The following is a 19,845-nucleotide window of genomic DNA, read 5'->3' as shown; positions in this document are numbered from 1 at the left end:
TTTGTTGTAATTATTTTTCACCTCCTTGAAATTCTTAAGGACTCTGCTTATACAGTTACAGAATAAATATAGTTGACAAATATCAGTTATATCATCTTATAGGATGGTGATAATTGCAGATTTGTACATTGTATAAAAATATCTGACAAGGTTAAAAATTGCATGATTAAATAAAGCTTTTGAAACCTTTAATGCATTGTAAGACTTTTATTATTTTATTATACTCTTCATTCTCCTTTCCAGCTGTGAATTTTCAAGATTTATTTGTCACTATTCTCTGTTTTTTCTGCTGTATACAGTGTTTGTGGGCTATGGCAACCAATCCTCTTGGGCTTTCTTTCCTTTAATTTGCATAAACACAGACATCATATGAATATTCAGTGAGTGGCTTTGCATTAAGTGCCCTTAATCAGATTTTCAGTTCAGTTTTATTGGTTGCCCACACAGTCAGATATTTCACCCAGAAAATCTGAGGGCCCTGCAAAGCTAACCAGGTAAGGTTTGAATTCTTTTAATGCATTTAATGACGGAGAATTAGCATTTATTATATAGATTCTGGAGACGACTCAAATCTTGCTAGTTTGATCAGGGAGCAGCTATGTATGTATTTTTTTTTAATAATTATTATTGCTATTGTTTTTATTGTTGTTATTAACCCCAGATGGCCAGACTGGGAACATGCTTCTGCAATTTGCATAAACATCAACTCTTAATGAATAATACATAAGGGTAATTTTAAACACTGGCCTCCGAGTGTGGCAGGCTGTGTGGCACCGCGGTTTGATTGGCTCTGCAACATTTTCATCACTGGCAAATATTCCTACAACATGAAAGCCATTAAATAACCTGAACTAATGTACAGTGCTTGTTCTTTGAAAATGTCTGCTATCTTTTCAAAGGGAATTGCATTAGTTTCCCCTCATGCCCTCCCAGGCTATAGCACTTCTCACTTTCCATGAAAAACATGTTACGAGCTTGATTGCACCTGCTGTTTGTAGCCTTGACCAGCGCCTGAGATTCCTGGGGAAGGTGATATCAGCCTCAGCTGTAAATGTCTTTTACTTGCATGAAGATGAGCAACATGTAAATAAGAAACCCTCACATTTATATGCAATATGCACCCTTTCATTCACACACTGGAGGTGTCTCCACTCGCTTCTGTTTAAGCTGGGATGCAATTTGAGAAAGGAATAGTCACACTCTAAATATGTTATTTATAAGGCTATTTTGATTTTTCTGCTATCTGAAATGTCATTTAAGGAAGGATAATTGGAGACATGGAAAACTAAGGGAAGGAGATAAGCATTAATTGAGGACTCAGCACTTGGGAAACAGGGTATAGAGAGCCAAAGCTGGTTTATGTATTTAAATTACTGGAGATAATTCGCTTCCCTCTCCTTATTCTTAGCTTAGTACTCAGCTTTTGTGAGTGTCTTGAAATGAGCCAGTGGAGGATAAAGTAATCACATCTAAAGCTTTCTTGTTACAAATGGTTTTGATTCAGAAGCTCATAGGTGTGTTGACCCCTAGAGAGGGTCAGTGTCCCAGGCAAAATATAATGCATGTGAGCACCAAAGATAGCCACATGGAAAAGAAAAATTAACGAAACAGAGTTGTGATACACAGTAAGATTTAGGGTAAAAGTCATATTAAATGGCATGTGCAGTCAGCACATCTATCCTTTAAACTGTATCAAGTACAACTATGCATGTGCTTCAAAAATGATAATGAGGAAAACTGAGTTGTCCGTGGGTTTGGACTATAGATACAACCTATAAACCTGAACAGCTGGATTTTAACAGTACTGAATTGCTAAAATTACACATTAGATAGACTGTAGGTGACCTTGAGTAATGGGAGGCACATGGTGGTGTGTGAGGCAAGTTGGCATGTTTTCTATCATGTTGTAATCTCTGATGAGAAGATGCTGAGCGAATAAGGCATTTTCACTGCTGCTATCAACTATTCCTGTAGATCTAGTGCAAACTAAAAGTAAAAAAAAACAAACCTGAAACAAAAAAATAAAAGAGAATGAAGAAAAAGCAAAAATGCCTCATTTTAATCAATAGTTTCTCATTTATGGTAGTGTTATTTCTTCAAACGAATATTTATACCATTTCTTTTATGACAATAAAGGAAGGCCTACCAGGAGCATGTTTTTTTATTTGACTTATTTTCAATTTTTTTTTTCCTTTAAATCAATGCCTGGTATTTTGAAGGGGAAACACAAAAGTGGATTAAAATTTAACATGTAAAAATAGGAAAAAATGTCTCTCATTATTAGATGCACTTATTTTAAAAAGAGTTACATTTTCTGCAGAATTATTAAAACTAATTTTAAATTTACATCTCCTGCCAATTTGAATTATTTAATTCTTTCAGGTTTTAATAAGTTCACTGTGCATTTAATCATCAGTCATTAAATCTTTACATCTACCATAAACAGTAAGTGATCTTTAATGTGTTATAGGGATTGTAAGGCTGGTAGTTTTAAAGGAATATGCTTACCCTAGAACTAGATGAGTTACCAAAGAAATTCTGTGAAGGAACATCTGTAGTAGTACATGTATTGTTGCTGGCATGTAGAACCTCCCTCTGTGCTAAGCCCACCCTCATTATCTTTTTTCACAATGAAATTTGTTAATATCCTGATGACATTGATCTGACCTGATTTTAATGCTCTTATCATTGCTGCTTAGGTGAAATTTCTAGAGGAGGTGTAGGGATTTTATATACAGGAAGGACTTTAAAATTGAGCTTTTCACCCTTATTCATGAACAGTGGATGGTGCCCTTGTTGGCACAGCAGAAAGAAAGGGAGATTCTGCCCAAGGTATCTTCCAGGAAAAAAAAATGGGGGCCAATGAACACAATTTAGTTGTCCATATTGCGACAGTATGAAGTATCTAGTGGGAAATGCTTCAATGTCTCCTCTGAGCAAGAATGCTCTGAAAGCCAGAAACTCAACCCTCCACCCTGGGTGCTTAGAGATAACCATGACAAACCTATCCCTCCTGCATACATTTTGACTTGGCTGAGTAACCCACCTTGATACAACCCTGAGCACCTCTGAAATATGCATCACCAGTCCCCATAAATATACAGCAGTTTCCACTTCATCTTCAAAACGAAACCGTAATATCAGGTGAGTCAGTCTCTTCTGTTCTATCAAGAGGAATCAAAAATGAAACAGTGCCTGGCCTCATAGTGCCTGCTGTTATTCTTTTTTTTTGATTCCCTAGGGTAAATAAATAATTACTGAAAGCATACCTTCAATAGCTATGGTTGGAGAGTGAACATTGAACTTAATTCATCCTTAATTGCCCAGCAATGGGGCCCAGCAATGCATGGATTTTAATGCAGCTGTTTTAGAGTTTTTTAATTGAATTGGAATAAAAACAAGAAGGGAATCTGAATACAAAAGTTCCCACTTCTACTGTCTTTGGTCCTGCAGTCCTCGTGATGGTGCACTCCAGGCTGACCACAGCATGGAACAAAACCTGTGTTTCTGACATTGGAAAATATTGTGGGGAGAAAAAGGGAGCAAACAGACTTGCAGGCTTTCATATACAGTTTTTAAAAGAAAAAGAAGAAACCTATTTTTCATTTTCCATTGTGGGTAACCATTAGACGGGCACAGTATCACTGATTTTGGTTGCTGTCCTGGAGGACTATAGGACTAAACCCTAAAAAGAAAAATGGCATGAAACAGTAAATTAGGATGCTTATTCGCCTCTCTCTCACCCCAATTTTACACCAGTGTAACACCATTGACATCAGTGGTAGTACTGCTGACTCACCTTAAGGAAAGGAAGGAGAAAATGAAGCTTGAATTTTTTACAGCTTTCTCAGTGACAAAAAAAAAATCTGATAGATAGCTACTCTGCCAGTGTCACTGTAGCCCTTGGTATAAACTACAGATTTAAAACATGTGCAGCTCGACTGTATTTTACCTTTATATATGCCAAAATAGTAATGCTACGATGACACCCAGTAAACAGGTTTTTGCCCAACCATTTACCCATATACATGGCTTGCCTTAGTGTATTTATATCCATTTAATCTTCCTCAAATTCTTTTCTCTTTCATAAACATAAAAGGTCTTCTGAAGATTTTTTGGTGCATACCACTGTTAATTAGCATTTAGAATGAAAGGTCTGACAGTTTATTAACAATAAAAAAACAATTATAAAGGAAGGAAGCATTTTTACATAATGAATGACTGGGTTGCATATCTAGAACTGTAAGGTGGATCATACTCATGGGGATTCCTGTTTCTTTACATATCAGCTGCTAGGGTTATTATTATTCTCAGGTGTAATGGAGAGCATATTAGAAAAACAGTCTTTCTAATATGTGTTGGCATGATGCTACGGGAACAAAAGGCTAATAGCTCTGAGTTCTGTACAATACATTTTTACAATTGTAGAATAAATGCATCTTCTACTTTCAATTCATGTATTCTGTTTTGGTTTGAGATTTTTTTCTCATGAATCTTTTTTTTTTTTCATGTTTGGGGGTTGAGGAGTGGGAAAAAAAGACCAGAGAAGGTGTTTTTCGAGTATAATTTTCAGAGATCAATTGAAAACACCATTACAATCAGGTTTCTGTTACAGGTAGTCAAACAGAAGTCTGCTGGGGTGAGTTTGACCCAATGAAAGAGAATAAATTTCAATGCAATTTAGCAAGTGCAATGTTTCATTCTTGGCTAGGTTTTGCTATAGTTTGCCTAAAAAGTCTTGGAGAAGTCACTTCAGTGCCTATGCTCTTCTTCCCCAGTAATCATGATGGGGTGAGCTGCACATTGTTTAGGTTTTGTCACTAGACACCTCGTGGTGAGGTTTAATTGCACTCGTGGTTGTGTCTTTATGTCATGGAAGAGGGACACTGTTATTCTCTTGAGTCCAGTTCCTGGGAAAAGAGATGGAGAACAGGGACTGTGTGAAGAACAGTTGCCACCTGAGCTTGCTGCTCTCTGGCCTTTCAGGAATTATTAAGAAAGGACACTATGTCTTGTAATTCCGTCCCAGGTACTAATGCACACTGATACAGAGAAGGTCTGGGGTGCAAAAGAAAGTTCCCACACATTTGCAGTCACTGTCCTCATCCCTCTGCAGGGAGAAATGTCATCCTTCTAGCTCAGGATGTCCCTACAGGAAGATATCTGTTAGGGGGATCTTTCAATTTTTCTCACTCTGATGGCCCTCCACTGGTCTCCTCATCATCTTTGCATGAATGTTGCAAGATATTTTTGCTTTGGGTTTGGTCCTTGCACTTGTCAAATCAGGGTTATTTCAAGAGTGGACCACTGGGTAATATATCTCAAATCCTCAATTTTGCAGCAGAGGAGTTCCTCTGGTGTACCCCAAAATCTGGTTGATCATTCTACTAGAGGTCAAATGAGTGTCTTTGAGACTATTTACTGTTATCTGAGATAGGTAACAATGATTAGAAATTAGGGGTAAGTCTTGTCCCCAGCAGCTGGAGGAGAAGAAGACCAGAGGCATCTGTAGGTCCCCAAGCTCACATTTGGGGCATTTTCTAACACATATGAAAGAATTACAAGGATAAGAGCAAAATGCACACAGCTTTCGTTATTAGGCACATTTCTGTAGGTTTATGATGCATGGGAAATGTTTGTCCCATGTAAGGTACAGCATCTCTGGCAGTCCTCTAGTGTTATAATAATGTTACCACTGTTGATGACAACAAAATTTAGGTTTTTTGTTCCTGTCACCTTCTCTGGGAGCAGGACTGTTTTTCAGTGAGACACTGTCACTTTGCATAAGCTGTGGATGGGGCCTTGTCCCTACATACTTATATACTCTCTTTGCACAAGGGACTACAACATCTCTTTTAAAACCTAATGTGCATTGTGTGTGCATTCGAGTTGAAGACCTCTTTTTCAAAATGTTTTCCTTAATATGTTTTCCATAATATTCCATGCTATCCATCATGCATTTCAAAGGATTGGCAAATGCTGCTAGAAAATCCAGGAAAAAAACCCATTTAGAATATTTCTGTCACTGTGATCTGTGATTTAGAAGTTTCACTAATTGGTTTGTGCCACTTAATTTTAAAATATTGTAGAGTTCCTATGGAACCTTTTATTTGATTTTTTTTTTTCAAATGAGTACAGGTTTTGTTCAGAAGTTTCTGATTATATAAAAAAAGAAAAAAATTGGTATATTGCCATTGACATTGATATATAGACAGAGAAAAAGTGAAATCATGAGTGAAATTTGTCCTAAGCTGTAACACTCTAGAGTCCTTAACTTCTCTCACTCCTGACTTCAATATCTTCAGTGAATAAGTTTTTTTCCCATGAAAAATATTAAAATTGGATCAAACCACACAGTGATTGCTGTAAGTGCAGCAACAACTTTCCATACCGTAAATAACTGATGCCCCATTGTCCATGAGGCAGCGCTTTAACCTGTTATTAAAGAAAGATTTTTCTTGAAGCATGTCTTGCTGTTGAAGGGCTCTACCTCAAGCAAAACACCAGCAGCCACGGCGGTGTCTGCGTCCTGATGTCTGCGTCTCCCCTGCATGGTTCATGGGATGCTGCTGGGAAGTTAAAGCTTACACCTTGGGAAGGCGATCTATTTTTGCTCATGCTGCCATCAGAAATAATAGCTCTGTTTGGGAGGAGGATCTTGAAATATGGTGGGTTTGATTCTGTGACATACACAAAAGAGATTTTCACGCACTTTGGAGGATCATTTTGAGCAGAGGAAAAAAGGATGGGATGATGGGAGAGAACATCTGGAATAAATGCTTATCTCTAACATACATTCTGTCAAATCTTGATCGACCTAAGCAAGTTCAGACTTGTACTGGGGAGAGGAGGCAATAGTTTTACTCTTCAACTAGTACGTTTAGTAGAATTTATTTTTTTAAAAAAATCCCTGTTCCTTTATGGGGACAAACATCTCTTAGCTGCACACAGACTTCCCCCTTAAATGTATTTTTACTTGAAATCCTGATCTGATATATTAGACTGTGGCACAGTAGCATTAGCTGTAAGCTTCAGTATGAAATTAATGTCTTCCAAGTCAAAAGGGTTTTTAAATATTATAAGACTACATTTAAATAATCCAAGTGTATGATTTAGACCACTTCAAACATCATCCCTCAGATATTCCTAGTCCTTTTTTTGCTCATATGATTATTCATTACTTCAGTGCATTATAATAACCTCTGAATAAGTCAGGGCTCCATTAATCTGGGTATTGTGCATGGAAAAAAGGAGGAGGAGAAAAGAAAAGAAGAGAAGGAAACCCAGCCCACATTCCTGAGATCACACCACATAGATGTGAGGACTCTACACTAAATAAACCCAAATAAAAGATTTACACAGAGAGTTATTTATAATAAGTCACATTTTTTATTCATTTCCCATATTTATCACAACAAAATTCAATCGAAGTCAGTGAGAATTTGACCTGATAAAAAGAGTCTCTGTGTGTAGTAGATCATTATCTTATCTGAATATATCATTAACAGTAAACAATTGAACCTGGTATTACTCACATCAGGAAGGTATTATTTGTCCTGCCTCCAATGAAAACTAGAAACAGACTATTAAAATGATCTCTCCAAGGAAATGGAGTATTTTGTAGCAGATAGAGAAATACAATATTTGGCTCCCAGTCATTTGCATTAGGAATCCAAAGATTTTTCCTCTGGTATAAGCTTTGCTAATTTTAAAGGTTTTATTTATACAGATAAAAGAGATGGTAGTCTCAGCCACCAAAGCACTGAAGTGGTATCTCAGAAGGAAAGGTTCTACCACTGTGTATTTTCCTTTGCTCATTCTTCCCTCAAACACATTATGTTGTTTTCATAAAATGGGTCCCTACCCTTTCATGTCAAAAGCACACAGAATGTATGTGAGGAAATGAGAAAAGAGTTATAAATATGCCTTTTAAAGTCTTTAGGTATTTGCTGTGTTTAATTGTTGCAGAGACAACCCCAAAGCTGCCAATACTGAAAATCAAAATCATTGTCTGTGGATTTTAATTGGCTGTCTTCCATTCAGGGTTCATGGTGAGTTTTGCCAGTTTCTGAGGAAAATTAAAAAAAAAAACAAAACACCCCACCATAAAAGTTTGGCATTTAAATTGAAAATTGAACTATTTTTGTGCAAAATGCAAACGCTTGCTACCAGAGAGTAGGATAAATAATGAGAAATATAGCATCACTTATGTAAGTAATGCTTACACAAATATATGCTGAAAAAAAATTGAAACAGAAAAAACCCCACCCAACTGAATAATATAATATAAAAAAGGAAAAGCAGAAGATAAGGGGAGGAAGATCAGAAAATAAGGTACCATTCCTTTCTGAAGCTACTGTGACAGACTGTCCAAGGGAAATTAACTCATCCTGTTCTCCGGAGGGAGCCTCACAATTGCAGGAGAAGAATTTTCCTGATGCGATCTTATGATAAACCTTCTGGAACATGAAGATAATTTAAATCTATCAAACTATTGAAACACTTATAAAACTTAGAGTTAAGATACACTTAAAAATATAAATAAAGCATTTCACTAATTTCTCCATGGTTGTAGAACTGCATTATTTGGCATCAATTATAAACCAAATACTAATGCTGAGTGAATAATTCACAATTAATATTTTATTCTATGAAATTAGCTCTTTTTGCTTATTGTGGAATATTTTCCTTTTATATTTTTCAATTTGATTTTGTGTGACATCTTCACTAGTATTTCAGCAGAGCTTATTGCCCTCTCTCCCTAAAGTATTCAAATATGCATCTCTCTTCATTCTCATGGTATAATGTTTAGGTTCTTTGTGATTGGGCAGATTCATCTCCTGGTGTTGTGTAAATTGCCTGATTAGATCAGTGCATGGACTTTCCTTGCATTAATACACAGCTATGGATCTGCTGTTCATGTTCTTCAAATATTCGTGCTTATGGGTATGAAGTTTGCCTTTTGCAGATATTCATGCAAGTGAAATGTTATTGAATGACTGTTTCTGAAAAACAAACACTTGTAGAAGTTCATGATGGCTGCCCCAAATTCTTCAAAAAATTTACATGAATAATCTCAGGTTTTCTTGAGTTTTCAGTTTTTTAAAAAAAGTTTCTCAGACCAAAGTTCTTCCCAAATGTTTATCAGGAGTACAAATACTGTTTTAGGTCAAACTGTCTGAACTCTGTTTTTTGCAACACAACAGCTTTGCTGCTATTATTGCTACCACCTGTATGTAAGAGTCCCTCCTTTTCAAGATGAGTCCTGGAACACAAATATTCACACCACTGTGTGGAAAAAAAGAGGGGAGAAAGATGTGTTAATTCATTTGCTATGGACAGTAAATCTACATGGGAAGGATATTGTTCATAGGCAAAAAAATGTGAAATATGTCAGTCTTATAATGATCACGGTAAGATTTTGCTTTTAAATAACTATAGGACTTCATTTTTCCTCCTTATTTTCAGGAAATAAATATTTCTGAAATATCTCTGCTAAAATATTTGCAGAGAAACACTATGAATTCTCTGTGTTTCTTATTAAACTCTTCTGGATTATGGATCCTTTTACATCTCATGTGATGAGCCACAGAGGAAATCTTGGGAAACAATGAAATTCTGATCACCTCTCATGAAAGTGATGTGGTTAGTCTGTTCCTATTTCTGAAAACTAAAGACAAAGAGATGTTAATTTTAATTTGTGTATTTATTTTTAATTCATATCTTCTTTTTGTCAGAAGTTCAATGGCATTTCTTGTATCCACAGTGTAATCCCACCATGAAATGCATGAATTGTATGATAGCAGCAATTTCCTTTCTCAACCAAATAATCCAATAATCCAGTTCTGTTTCTCTGAGCATGTAGAAAGGGAGGTCTAATTTGAAATATCAGTCCTGTTTAAAAAATACACATCATATTTTTTCACTTTGCCCCTTTCCTCTCAGAAGTTCATCTGTCATCTGATCTGTCATCTTCCACATGAAGAACATTTTAGTTGTGTGAGAAAGAAACGATTTTGTTTTGAAATTGCTTCCTCTTTCTATTTTTAATTTAAATCTACACTGGAGAAAAATACTTTTCAAACTTCTTCTGAGTGTTGGGGTGGAGTTACTTCTATATTTGAACATTCTAAATTATTCTGCATCTGGGATTTTCTCCTGAGGAATAAGAGTTTCTTCTGAGTGTTAATCAAGACATTTCCAGCAAAACCAGTTCCTGAATAGAAATTAATCAAACATCAAAATATGCAAAACTTCTGATGTAAAACCTGATTTTGTTTTTCAAGCAAGTGCAGATACATGGTGACACAGTGTTTGTGCAATCTTGCTTAAATTTTGCCATTTTCCCACAAAATGTTGCAGAATGAAAGGATGAGTGGCACAATGCCATTAGTGCTGCATTCACAGTGACTCATTTCCACCCTGTTGCACCAGCTGAAGTATCCCCAAACAGGAGTAAAGCAGCACTTGGAGCCACCAACTTTTCTCTTCTTCTGAACCTCTAAGTCTCATCTTACTGAATACTTCAATATTGTTGAGGTTTTAAATTATTTATCAACAGCTTCTTCAAAACTGATTAGTTCTGTTGCATGTTGAAGTGGGGATCTGTTAAGTCACTAAGAGAAAGTATATTTTCTCTCCCAGTTATTAGGTGTCCCTTTTTTCCTGGTGTTGGAATTATGACCTGTTGCATTTCATAAAACTCTTTGATAATCTATGAGATTGTATTCAACTATGTTTCAGTAACAGAGTATCTTATTTCAGAACTTCTCATTCCCCCTGAATTTATATTAATTTTAAACAATTATGGGGAAAAAAAAAACATGCTTGAGAACTAGAACATACAAGATTATTCCAAAGATCCATTTTTGGTCTGCCAGTGAGACTGCTTTATGACATTTTTCTTATTGCCAAAGCTGCTGGGATTGCAGCTCAGACTCTAAAACAAATGAAAGCCTTATTTCTAACTGGTAAGTAATATCAGGTGAGATATTGATATTCAAGTTTTCAGTGCAAACATTAAGAAAATTTGTTGTCATTAATACATTTTTAATAATGTATCTAGTTTTTCCTTACAATTTAAATAGAGTATGTAATACTTGGGTCCTTATTCAAAAAGAATAGTACTGTGCATGACCAAAAAAAAAAATCTGTGTTTCGGATATTATCTATATGGCTAAACTGGGTTTTTAGAAAGTTAGGACAAGAGTCACTCTTTCTCTTATATTTAACCTCATTGAAGTTATAACGGCATAAGGGAAATCAGAAATGATTCTCCAAAGATTCCAACTAAGTGCAAAATCTGGGCTTTAATGTCTGTCATTAAGAGACACTATGCAAGTCTTTGGAGCATGTGGGTTCACTGAACACATTTCTTTGGAAAATCTGTCAGGATTTTAATGTTTGGGTCAGCAAGATTAAGTGTGTTTTAACAGATTAACAAAATGGTAGGGAATGAAAATCAGTCTTTAAATAAGGTACAAAAAATTAATATAAGGTCAACAAAATAGAAAAAGACAAGCAAAATAAACTCTGCAAACAACGTAGAAAAAGTGCTTTAAAATTTTTTTTTTAATTGTGCTTCACTAACTCCTAGTTTACTTGTTTTTCATGCAAGTGGAACAATCATTTTCTAACCTGCAGAAGCAAATATAGCATCTAAAAGTCGAAACTGATTCTCCTCTCCTCCCCCACTGCCTACAGAAATGAAGATGTTGTAAACTAGACTTACAGTGTCATATACCTCAGTCAGTGGGATTTCTGTTCCAACTCAATATAAGGAAAATTTTCATTGGTGATATTGCATGAGTATATGGAAATCAGTGTGAGCTCAGCATTGATCTTTCATTTGCCCGGATGGCAAATAAAAATGTGGAATTTGTGTTGAAAACTTGGTCGTCTGTGGCAGAGCAATGGTAATTTTCATCTCTAAGCCTGGGCAGATTTTGTGTTTAAGGTTTGACATAGAATTAGTAAGCATGCACGTAAAGCCCATATTCCACTTATAAAGTCAGAATAATGCAACACCATGTGGGAATTACAAAGATTTTCAAATGGATCAGTGCAAACACTAGATAAATAGAATGGGTAAATCAGTGATGAATTGTAAAATGGTTGATAGGTGAACTGCATTTTTAAATATTTCCTAACTTAGAAGAACAGGAAAAAGAGGTATAGCTAATTTGAAAAACATGAAGAGCTGGAAAGCTTGAAGATTAAACTATTCTTAAATAACAGGTTAAAAATTAATAATAATTAAATTAACAATATTTAATAATTAAAATATTAATAAATAACAGGTAGAAGTTAGAAAAATATGTAGCTTTGAACCAATAAATCCTAAGACCTTGGCTTATCAATACTCGTAGTTTTAGAAGACGCATTGCAGGTGTAAAAAAAAAGAAAAAGTAAACTAGGCTTAATAAGAGTAAGGGTGACCAGAATTTACTGTTTGCTAAACATGAGAAAGAAGAAATTAGAGGTTTGGTTTTTCAACATGCTCAGAATTTCTTATTGCATAAAAAATGAAAGTATTTATGATTAGGAACACAAAATAAAACATATCAGTGGTTTAGATGCATGATTATTGTGTTGGAAAGAACTACCATCTCTATAATCAAGAGAGAGAATTGATGTTGATGATGATGAACATGCTGATGTTGATTGTTAAGAACCACTCTCATCTGCTTGTTTGATTTGTTGAAATGAGAAAGGTACTGCTGAATAATTGTTGTTGCCTGTGTTACAATGGTTTGGGTATTGTAACTAGACATTGCACATTCTGGAATAAAAGCCTGTGGATAGCTGATGAATATTTCTACTGGACATTAAGCTGTACTGGAGCTTAAACAATATTAGCAGCCAAACTATAAACATAAACTGTTTTCTGTGGTTTGTGGGTTTTGCGGACTCTTCCATCCCCCAATTTTATTTCGTCAGATTCACACAAGCACCATGTTTATCTGCTCTCAATACTAGGAACTTCATAAGGAAGTTTATAAGCCAGTCTCGAAAATGGTGGTTTCTCAGAAGCAGGAGTAATAAATTGATGCTGAGAAGGGAAGAATTGGTTCTTTAAACCATTATGCAGTTTTAAAAGGTTCATTTGACTGCTATTCAGTTTGCCTTGAAGAGCAGGAATGTCATTATTCACACTAAAGACAAATTCATTTAAAAGGTCTGAATGACACAAGATGGAGCTGCTAATGACAGTCTAACTTCAGTTAAGCAAACAACAAAGACAATGATAAGTACTCTGCAGAAACTGACAAATACCCCTGGAGATTGGAAGACACTTGCCGAATTGAATGAAATAACAATGTACCAGAGACTAATCTCATTTTATGTTTGTTTTCATATTGACTATGCTAGGGTTTTGCCTCTTGATTTCATGTCACTAGTTCCCCAGTCTCAGGCTGTCTGTTGTGATCCCAATCATATAACAATCTGAAAGAAAAAAATACTTCCAAGTCAAAGTGACTATTTAGATCGAATCTGCGATTGATTTGCGTGTTGATAAACTTCCACTAGCATGAGGAAAATGAGTGGTATCATTTAGATATGATGACAATCTACTTCTGCTTTATGCAAAGGAGAATAATTATCTTGCAGTTGTAAGTACCCTTGCAGTTTCAGATTTGGAACAGACAATGTCAAGGTTGGCAGGATGTAATCAATGAATTTGGCTTTTTGCATCCTCAGCATGCGACCTATCATGTTGGTGAGTTTGTAAGTCAGAAGACATAAATTCTTTGCTATTGACTTAGTCAGTGCAAGCACTTCATTCAAACTATGAAAGAAAATGCATTTGACATCTTGTTCTACAATGTCACATGTACCCTAGATGGTACCCTGAGACCATAAACAGCTTTTAGTGTAAGTGCCTTGTCTCTCCCTGAGGCGTTATTTGAATGTGAACATGCTTTCTGTAAGGAGACTTATTGAGAATGGACTCAGATACACAGTAGGACAAAAATCAGTCAGAAGCTGCTGCTGCTGATGATAGCAGAGCATGGCATGACTACAGGAGGGATATTAATGTGTACGTAGGTTTATTCAAAACAAGAAACTTGTCACTTTCTGATGTCCTGATTTATAACAGGTGTAGTTTTAAAACATGGATTTAGACTTCTTTAAATGTCATTTTCATCTTCCATTTCCTAGGTACAAATTATATCTTGTCATTACAGAAATATAATTACTCTTTTATATAATTTGAAGCAGAAAATAGTAGTGTGATCCTCTGCACTGTGGTGACACTTTGCTTCTCTTTTCTTTAAAGCCAGACTGATGGTATCTTTAACTGTATTCCAGAACATTCTTTGATGTCTCAGAAACTCTTGGTGAAGCTTCAGTACTGCAACAGCATCTGAAAAGGGATTGTTCCATGAAAGTTTGTCAAAGCTGTAACTACACTTTGTACATTCCAGTATGTGTAGACTTCCAGACAAGGCAGTCAGCAAACTTTCTGCATGTTTTCTCAAGCACAAATAACACTCCAAATTGTGTTTTTGTGGATTGTTATGGCTGGAAAACATCTCCCTGTCGTCTTCAGATAGTGCTGATGATAAAGGTGAAAAAAAATAGTACTGAGCATTTAATTAATTAATATTTTAATTATTAAATATTAGATTCTGGGTCTTATAATGAATACCTGTGACAAAATTGCCTCCTGATTTTGTACTGTTTACATGATCACATTTGTCTTACTAAGTATGTGAACACAATTATTTCACAGCAGTATGACATCATTGGTTTTCATAGGAACGCTCCAGCTGGTGACAAAGGACTGAGACAAGGGATTCTATTACTAGGAGTTATTATATCTTATTAATATACCTTCCTCATTCCTGACTCTCACAGCAATGAAAATATCATATAGCTTCTTTTTTCTTTATCTTTAGAAATAGTTTTAAAAATCCATTTCAGCAAAGAACACTACTATACACAAAGTCTAGTACTGTAACGTGGGGGTCTTTATATGATAAAGAAATGCAGTCTGCTCTCCCATGAGGTGGAAATCAAAGAGGCTTTATTCAAACTTGGCGCTCCCCTTTATCCCCTAAAACCATGTGACCTTGTGACCAACAGGGTTTTTTGTTTCGGAGCATGCCCACCCCTTGGTTTCTCTGCCCTCAGTGCGTCCCCCTGCACCCCTGGGACACGCCTCCTACATAGTTCCCTCTCCCATTCCAATGATTAAAGCTTGTGTCCACTGTTCTAAAAGATTATATGGTATGATGATATAGGGGATATATTGTATAATTTGACCTGTATTTTCAAATATGTACACAGATATGATATAAGCAAAAATACTTCCTTTCCATTCATGCATTCTCTCTCCATCACATTCCTGTCTTAGTGTTTGGCTGAAGAGTCTTCCTCAGACCACCACAAGCAGAGTATGGGTTCTCACCACCTCTCCATTCAGCAGCAGACAGGTTGGAAACTTTAGAAGGAACCTGACAGCTCCAGTGAGACCATCCTGTATCTCATGTCCCATGTTCCCCTGGGCCAGGGGGAAATCCTGATTTTTAATTTCTGCATTGACCTTTTGCAGGTTCCACATGCTCCCTTCAGAAGAGGCAAGCTGGTGTTTTCGAAATTTATGTTTAGGTCCTCCTTCTAAATGCATTTGGAGAAAACCACGCCAGACACAATATCACCAGTGGAATTATATTTTTATGAGCTTCTTAATGCCACAGAGGTGGATAAGGCACTGATGGTCAGTTCCAATGGTGCAATTTATACTGAATTCACAGCTATAGTGTACCACATGTACAGCACTGTGTTGTGTGTTACACTTTACTAGTTAAGGTATGGCAAAATGATATCAATTGACAGTAGATTGATATGCACATGAAAATGTACATTTTACTTCATGAGAATACTCTTTTTTCAAATAAACCTTTTTCTTTGAATAGTTGAAATTCTGTGAAAGGTAAGTGCCCTTCTGTGCTAATGTTAAATGAGAGCATTTGTGCCAAAAGGAATACCCTTTCTTTTGGACATTCACTGTTAATTATATTTTGGGGTTGTTTTTCTCAATAAGAACAATTTTGCTTTTGTTGATTGCATTGCTGAGTCACAGATATATGCAACCACTTAACCCTTCCCACAGCTCACCCTATACAATAAAGTCTTAAGCACAAAATTATTCGTGCAAGTCCCACAAATAACCACCAAAAGATCTTTGCTTCAAAATAATATCCTTTTTAATGCTGTATCTTTTGTCCACAACTTTTTGTTTACCAGGTAACACTGACAAGGTCTTGACACCCTGACTTTTCTTTGCATGAGAAGCAAAAGTCAAAGCCTTGCATCTCTCTCAAGTGTGCTGTGTGTTCTGGTGGCTGAGACTGGAAGTATCTTCTGTTCCCAGCTCAGGACCACACAACTTTTTTGAGGCACTTTGGCACTTCTGGTCAGAGTTCCTGTGGGATGTATAAGGTTTTTGTAGGTTGGTTGTAGGTTATTATAGTGCCCTGTTTTTCGGCCATGACAGGGCTAATTTTTTGCACAGTGGCTGTGAGGGGATGGAGCCTGGAGCTGTGTGGTTGTGTCTAGCTTGTTATTCTATACCACACATCACTGCCATGGGGCGGAAGGAAGGAACTCATTCTTCCTGCTTTCCTGTTGGGAAAAGCACAGTGTGGTGGGGAAGAACTGGTTGATATTTTGTCACGTTTTTTCTGTGTAAATCCTTTCTTTGTCTTATACCATTTGTTAGTAATATTGTTGCTGTTACTCTTCTTTTTCTTATCTCATTGCTATTTCAAGTAGATCGCTCCTGTCTCAACCCATAGTCTCTGCCTTTTGTCTCTCTCATGGGTGGGCATGGGGTGAGTGAGCAAGTGCCATCTGCTTTGGGAGAGTCTCAGTTGGGGTAGGGGGACACCAAATTAGCAGTGCCATTCCTAAGCCATGACAGGTAGGAATCACCATTTGAAGGAGACCAAGGAAAAATGATTGGACTGTATGTACGTTAAAATTTGGGGCAGAAACACAGAGTGTTTAATGGCATTTCTTTTTCCCTGTCAAGTAGGAAAAGGGTAATCCTTGGAATTTGATGTCTTTGTACAAAAAATGGTGACTAATATGTTGAGGATTTATGCAGGATGTTTTCTCCTTTTCACTAGCTGTGAAGAACAAATGAAATTGTAGCTTTCCAGTCCTGAAAATTAGTAGACTCTAGAGAGCCAATTAAACATTATTCGCATATCTCAGCTCCATATTAATGTTCTTCTTTTAAAGCACACTCCAAGTCTTCCTCACAAGCCAGGTAGTTGGTATTATCAAAATAATTTAGGGGGCGTTATCATTATAATGCAATTATGTGGTATACTTGCTGGCAAGAGAGCATGGCTTTGCATTGCCAAGGGGCAAAACAAATTCAGTGTTCAATCAACCCAAGACAAAAGGGACAATTCTTATTTGCATAAACATGTAGCCACAGAAACTAGATGCACAGAGGTGTGAGGAAAGAAACCTATTTTACATGATGTGCATAGCATATTTGACAGTTTAGATTGAAGTCATCACTGATGTGGGTAGGAATGGTGCAGCTGGTTGCCATGGATATGATTTTCCCTACTGACAGTGCAAAGATTGGCAGGAATGGATGTTAAAAGAAAAAGACACATAGACACACATATGAACACATGCATGCACACAAAAACACCCAAACCGCAGCAACAGAGGCAGTATTGGTATCTTCTTTTGTTGAAAAGCTGTGTATCCTATTCTTTTTTTTTTTTTTTTGCTAATAACACTTATCTACTGTGCAGTGTAATCTAGAAACATGGATATTTTTATAATAACTCATTTATGATTTATGTATTTATAGCTTGCACACAAACCCAGAGACATAGAAAGCATATTTTATATGTATATATTCTATGAAATAGATAAAAATAAATAGATATCAATATTTAAGGAACAATGTATGTGTCTGTATGTGGTTATAATAAGATTTTTTCTTTAAGAAAAAATATAATATTTTTATAAAATAAAATATAATATTATAATTTATAAATTATAATCTGAGACACTCATCTTTACAGATACATTTAAACTTGAACTCCAAATTATGTGTTCCACAGTATAAATGTGAATTTGTGCAAAAAGAAAGAAAAGCTATTTTTCATTGGCTGCACAAGTGTTTTGATCAGCTGGTCACTATGAACTGCTCAAAATTCTTCTTACCACTTTTAAAAAAACACAGCCAATCCCAAGAAAAACACAAGTTCTGATGTCATTTTACTTCCCCTGACAAGCTGTAAAAGGTCTTTCGAGGTGTTTTGATCTTTATACTGAAACACATACCTTACAAAAAATGGACAAAAATTGTTGATTCTTTATTGTGGTCTGGGAGACAAATTTATGGGCAAAGAGGTAGATGTTAAGGTCTCTGCCTAGTCCAATTTCTTTCTGTATGTTATATTTAAGAAATAATTTGGCATATTTCTCTTTAGTCATCTCCAGTTCTCCATTTTATTCCCCTCTAAAAAACTTTTGGACTTGGTTAATTTCAATCAAGCTTGCTAGCTAGGCAGATGCATCAAAGACATGAAATCCCCATATTAAGTTTCTGACTGTTAAGTAATGGTGAAGGATTCTATTAATGCCCCAAGAGACTATATAGGAAAGGACCCTTTAGAAATGATACTCCATTGCTTTCCCTGCTCCTGAAACTACATGTTTTGATATCTAATTATAAAGATGAAAGTGTGAATCATAAGTATCCTGCTGGATGGATCTCCTTTCACATTCCCGGCAAATCAGACAGGAAGTTATAACAAGCACTCTGGCCCCATGGCAACACCTGAAAGACAGTATTTCTCCTTACATCCTTTTTCTGCTACCCTTCCTCCATCAGCTCATGGGTAAGGGGATGCCTTGAGCTTTTATTGGAGTACAGAAGCAGATTATCCTTCTGAATAAAAATACATTTGGTCTTTAATTTTTTTTTTTCCTGAAACGTGAGAGATGAATTCTACTGCAGGATTGTACCAAAACTTTCTGTACTTCAAGCAGTGGATATAACTGGTGATTGGTGGGGGAATTGTGCAAACATCTCTTTGCTTTGGGTGAGCAAACACTCATCTGAATTGCACTTTGGGACCTATCTACAGTCTTTAATGCTCATTCTCAGTCCAGATAGCCAGTATGAACCCTGCTAAAGCCTTTCCAATATATTAGTTTAACACTGGGGCCACCTTCTTGTCCCAGCTGTGATTTCCTTGGGTAAAGCTTAGATAAGAATCTAGTGCATCATTTTGAGTGTGCTCATTTCACTAACTGGATAGCCCTGCTTTCTGCAAATCAGCATCTTCTTCAACATGCTGCTTTCAAGTTGATTCAAGTGTCCTGATTTTTTTCATGCTCTCTCCTTCTCTCTTTTTTCTCTTCTGGGTAGAATGTGCCCAGCTTTGTAAATAAGACTTCAGGAAAAAGATATTTTGGTTTCGTTTTCTGACAAACATTGCCAGTACTAGATCAAAAGAGCCTTGTGATATCTCTATTTGTGTAGAATATAGCTCTGCTCCTTGCTTTCTAACCTGCCCAAATTAAAGCTTGAAATGAAGGAAAAGCAATGTGTGAGATGGATGTAGCCTGACATTTAGTTATATATTAATAATGGCTCACAACAACATTTCTTTTCGCAAGAGTTTCAGGAGCCTATGAAACCAATCTAATCTCACCTGCACAGAGAATACTGCATCTCTCTCCTCTGAGAAAGATATCAACAGAAGTTCTCAGTCTTATGAAACTGGTCTTCCTCATATCTTATTCTGTTGTTTCCTCTCACCCAGATAAAAAGCATAAATGCAACCTGCATTCATT

The 19,845-nt window shown here is 36.2% G+C and overlaps 1 long non-coding RNA gene across 1 annotated transcript in view; it reads left to right on the top strand.

The window, feature by feature from the left end:
* The first annotated feature begins 448 nt into the window (after positions 1 to 448).
* LOC127468984 (uncharacterized) overlaps positions 449 to 19,845 on the top strand; it is a 112,627-nt gene continuing 93,230 nt past the window's right edge. Inside the window, exon 1 of the long non-coding RNA XR_007903767.1 lies at positions 449 to 494. This is a non-coding gene — a long non-coding RNA (uncharacterized LOC127468984). The remainder of the gene's footprint in view (positions 495 to 19,845) is intronic.

This window comes from Manacus candei, unplaced genomic scaffold (genome assembly GCF_025592945.1).
Source record: "Manacus candei isolate 608988 ecotype Guabito, Panama unplaced genomic scaffold, ASM2559294v1 h1tg000016l, whole genome shotgun sequence".
NCBI classification, from domain to species: Eukaryota; Metazoa; Chordata; class Aves; order Passeriformes; family Pipridae; genus Manacus; species Manacus candei.
Note: the sequence above shows the minus strand (reverse complement) of the source record. Positions and strands in the feature narration are given on the sequence as shown.